This window comes from Elephas maximus, chromosome 11 (assembly GCF_024166365.1).
Source record: "Elephas maximus indicus isolate mEleMax1 chromosome 11, mEleMax1 primary haplotype, whole genome shotgun sequence".
Lineage (NCBI taxonomy): Eukaryota > Metazoa > Chordata > Mammalia > Proboscidea > Elephantidae > Elephas > Elephas maximus.
In genome coordinates, this window is record NC_064829.1 from 105,527,088 (window position 1) to 105,532,592 (window position 5,505).

Below are 5,505 nucleotides of genomic sequence, written 5' to 3' on the forward strand. Positions count from 1 at the left end.
TTGGACAGAACAAGGGGATACTGATTGGTTTAAAGTCAGGAAAGGTGAGCGTCAGGGTTGTATTCTTTCACCATACCTATTTAATCTGTATGCTGAACAAATAATACGAGAAGACTATATGAAGAAGAACAGGGCACCAAGATTGGAGGACAACTCATTAACAACCTGCATTATGCAGATGACACAACTTTGCTTGCAGAAAGTGAAGAGGACTTGAAGCACTTACTAATGAAGATCAAAGACCACAACCTTCAGTATGGATTACTCATCAACATAAAGAAAACAAAAATCCTCCCAACTGGACCAATGAGCAACATCATGATAAATGGAGAAAAGATTGAAGTTGTCAAGGATTCCATTTGACTTGGAGCCACAATCAACAGCCATGGAAGCAGTAGTCAAGAAATCAAAAGATGCATTGCATTGGGCAAATCTGCTGCAAAGGACCTCTTCAAAGTGTTGAAGAGCAAAGATGTCACCCTGAAGACTAAGGTATGCCTGACCTAAGCCATGGTATTTTCAATTGCATCATATGCATGTGAAAGCTGGACAATGAATAAGGAAGACCGAAGAAGAGTCGACGCCTTTGAATTGTGGTGTTGGCAAAGAATATCGAACATACCATGGACTGCCAAAAGAACGAACAAACCTGTCTTAGAAGAAGTACAACCAGAATGCTCCTTAGAAGCAAGGATGGCGAAACTGACCCTTACATACTTTGGACACGTTGTCAGGAGGGATCAGTCCCTGCAGAAGGACATCATGCTTGGCAGAGTACAGGGTCAGCAGAAAAGAGGAAGACCCTCAGCGAGGTGGATTGATTGACACAGTGGCTGCAACAATGAGCTCAAACATAACAACGATTGTAAGGATGGCGCAGGACCGGGCAATGTTTCATTCTGTTGTGCATAGGGTTGCTATGAGTTGGAACTGAGTCGATGGCACCTAACAACAACAGCAGGCAAATGAATCAGAATCGACTTGACAGCAATGGGTTTTCTTTCTTTTTGTTAAGCAAGCAAATGTTTTACTGATAAATCCAGAATCCTTGAAACTTCTTCCTTACTAGGCCAAATCAGCCTAATAGCATCAATGTGATGGACCAGTGTGACATCTTGTGTAAGGGAAAGGCAATCAAGGTCCCTGAGGACTAAATTATGACATAGGGTTGTAGAGTTGAAGTAGATGAGAGGTAGACAACTGAAGGTGTGTTGCTGGTCCTGCCACCTGAAGGTACACTGCTTGTGATGGTCCTTTGAAACAAGTACGGAAAAAAAGACATTAGCCAGATCAAGAGCTGCATACCAGGTACCATCAGATGTATTAATTTGCTCAAAGAATGAAACTACATCTGGAACAACAGCTGCAATTGTAATCAACACCTGGTTAAGTTTTCAATATTCCACTGTCATTCTCTAAGATCCATCTTTTTTTTGCACAGGCCAAATAGGCTAGTTGAATGAGGATGTGGTGGGAATCATCACCCCTGCATCCTTCAAGTTCTCGATGGTGACAGTAATCCCACCATCCCTCCAGGAATGTGATATTACTATTTTCCTAGGTAGGTGAAGTTCTAACGGCTTCCACTTGGCTTTTCCTACCATAATAGCCCTTACTGTATTTGTCAGGGGTCCAGTGTGGAGGTTCTTCCAGTTGTTGAGCATATCTATTCCAATTATGCATTCCTGAGCTGGGGAACTCACTACAGGATGGGTTTAGGTACCCATTTGGCCTGTGGTGAGATGGACATAAGCTAAGACTCCATTAATAACTTGACCTCCATATGCACCCACTCTGCCTGGTGGGCCACAGTGACGTTTTGAGTCTCCTGGAATTAATGTCAGTTCAGAGCCAGTTATCCAGTAATCCCTGATAAGTCTGATTATTTCCTTTTCCCTAATTAATAGCCACTCTCAAAAAAAAAACAAAAATTTTTTTTTTTTTTTTTTCTCGTAATAGGCCCTAGATCCCTTTGAAGAAGGTTGGGAGAAATATTAACAGTATAAGCTTTTGACAGTGTATTGCAATCTTTCCTCAAGGGGACCCAGCCTTCCCTTCATTCAAGGTATTGTGGGTCTTTAAACTCTGTCAAGCGTAGGAATTGATTAGAGGCCGTGACTCTGTATTCTGGTGATTTCAATTACACTGCTGTTCATTTGACCTAGAATTCTTCTACTTATATATATCAAGTAAATATTTATTAGGTTTTGTATCTATTTCACTCCTAGGGACACCATGAGTAAGTAGCCAATGCCATAAATCCATACAAGTCAGACTCTTTTGAGGACTGCTTTGACTCCTCTGTCCATTACAGTAACCACGCCCCTTTTATCTTTGTTGATTGAATGCCGCCACTTGGCCCCATTGAAATTAGGTGTCTTAATTCAGTTAGGGCCGTTCCTACTGTCAAATCTGACTTACATAAAATAGCAATCACAGCAATTTTCAAGGATATTTGGGCTCCCTTCACAATTTCATTCCTCTCCATTGTGGTACAAGGTATGTCCTCTGGGCACTCCATGTGTGGGTTTGCGGACCTAATCTGATAAATCCACTGTAACATGCCTATTTTCCTAAGCCTTTGGATGCCTTATTCTACAGTACATCAGGAAAGTCTGCTACTTCAACATGATTTAGTGTAGGCCACCTTGTAATTCATGGTTCAGCAACCCAACCAAATAAACTATTAGATCCTTTCCTAACTTCTCAAGCTGAAACATTGAATGAAGAATTTTTGCTTAGTGGGCACATATCAATAAACTCAGTCTGATCCATCTTTATGTTCCTGGCACCATTATCCCACAGTCTTAAAAGCCATTCCCACACATATTCCCCAAGTTTATGTTTGTACATATTTGAAAAATCAAGCAGTTCTTTTGGAGTGTAGCATACCTCCTCCTGGGTCACACTTTGTACTTCACCTTTTGGGGCTCACTGGGACTTAAGTCTAATTATAGGTCTAGAAGCCAAAAAGAAGTGGTAGAGAAATGTTTTGGGAACATTCTGCATTGTCTGGTAAAGCATCTCTGCCTCAGGTGATGCCCTATGCAATGACTCAGACAAAGGCTCTTTAGAGGCAGCTGGGTTAATCTCATTAGGTGAAGGTGGAAAGGCTAATGGCTTTTTTTGGGTAGGGTGGCTTAGCAGACAAAGATGGAGTAATCTCTTCAGAGAGGAATGAGAGGGCTGGTTCTGTTGGCAGGAGAGATTCAACAGAATTTAAGGGCAGAGAGTCTCTAGCTTCCTGATTATGTGCCCATATGTCTCCATCCCAAGTTTCAGGATCCCATTTCTTACCAACCAATGCCCTCACTTTAACTTCAGACTCCTCTAGATGTTGGCAATTGAGTTAGTATTGTAATTCAGCTGCTCTTATAATAAGATTCTGGGTTTGGTTTTCAGCAATATCATCTCTGTTACCGCAAAAAATAAGGCTTTCTTTCAAGGCACAAGAGGAAATTTTGAGGTTATTATGCAGAACTTGAGATTTGACTCTGAAGCCCTGAGCTCGTGTCTTCCACAAGTTTGTCTAGTGAAAGCATGACCAGCCAATCAGCCTCCTTATACTTCTCATTATGACAAAGCTGGAGAAAGGTGTCACACATGCAGTCACCTAGAGCCTCACTTTTCACCAATACCTGATCTGTTGGTGGTGATATTGTGAGTATTTCTATTGCTACCTTTTGCCATGGATTAGCATTGCCCTCTTTGCTACTGGAAGCAGAGTTGTCAATATCTTTAAGACTAACCAGACTTGAGAACTAATTTGAAAACCCACCCTTAAAATTTTGCTTCTCTAGAACCACTTTCGGTACCAAACGTCTTAGGCTGGGCTGTCTAGAGAAGCAAAACCAGTAAAGTGTATAAATAGATATAGAAAGAGATTTATATCAAGGAAATGGCTCACATGGTTGCTGAGACTGGAACATCCCATATCAATGGGTCAGTATAGAGGCTTCTCCTGATTCTTGTAGCCACAAGGGTTGGTGAACACATGATTGGCAAGTCAAACCACAGATAAAGTGTTAGCTCAAGTCCCAAAAAATGAGGGTCAGATGAACAGGGGCCAGCTACAGGACCCAGAAAGACCAAAAGCCCATGAGCCTTGCCAGAATGTCCACTTTACTTGTATCTCTTTAAGAATCCTTCGGTATTTTGTTTGATTCCATTTTCTCTTCATCACTTAAATGGTGATGCAGCTCATGGGCTGAAGACGAGAAAAGATTTTAGGTAGGATAACTTCTCAGGAGAGCAGAGAATCCAGGCCAAATCATTCACCCCACATGTCAGACTTTTCTTTTTCCATCCATGGCATATGTCAGACATGTCAGCATTTCTTTTTCCCTCCATGGGAGACCTTGTCTGTCTCCAGAATCTGGACAAGAAAGAGCCTCTCACAAACACTTCCATGGTCTCTTTGGAGATACTTGCTAGAAACTCATAATTGGTTTTGGTAATTAGCAACTGGGAAAACATTTTCCAGAAATGTCATCAGCTCCCCAAGCCTGCACTGCCAATGCCACTGGTGGCGAAAAGGTAATTTCCATTTTATGGGGAGAGGAGAACACAGAATCAAATACCTGGACCTCAGGTTCTGGTTATCTCCCTGAGACATTTGCCCTGGATGTCATGACCATCACACTGAGCCCACTGTCCTGGCAGCGGGAAGGTCTTGGGTGAGTATCTCATATTTCAGTCCGAGAGGCAGAACCTGTAAGGGAAGGAGGCATATCAGGGTGTAGGTAAGAAATCATACTGAAATAAGGAATTTCTCTGTGTTCAAAACTGGTCCAGTGTCACAGAGGAAGCAGACTAAGTCTTCACATTGATCTATATTAGAACAGAGAGATGGGGCCACACACCCTGCCCCAGTCCCTAATGCCTTCTAGTGTCATTTAGTATCATACTCAAGAATACTGATTTTTGGTGTCTAATTATAATTTTTTTTTTTTTAATTATAATGGTCATGAAACCTGATTTTGAAGGAGCTTAAAAGCTGTTGTTCTGAATCAATCTGGTGTTCAGCCTACTGTACAGGAATCATAAGAATTGTCAGGATAACTAGAGGTGTGTCCATAACACCTCCATATCTGTAATACAGAGCAGGATGAATCTACACTAATCCTTGAATCCTATGCAGAAATAGTATATCTTAGTGGTTGTTGCTAGAATAGAAATGTTTTCTCTGATTCTGGTGTATGCCACATTAATGGAGACAGTAATTGTGTCTCTCCTGGAAACATTCATGGCTTGTTGATCATTGGGAGAAAATTTTCCCTCCAGAAGTCAGGGAAGTGGCATTTAAGGAAAAAGTAACTTAATAATGCATTTCACATAGCAGCTGCCAAGCTCAAGTGTATCTTCTGCTCTTTGCTCTGGCTGAAAAGTATTATACTATCAAACAAAAAATCAACCATTTCAATTTATAAAATGCACAAGATGTCATGCCTTGCAGGTTTCATTTTCCACATGTGTCTTATATGCCAGTATCTGTCACAAAACTCA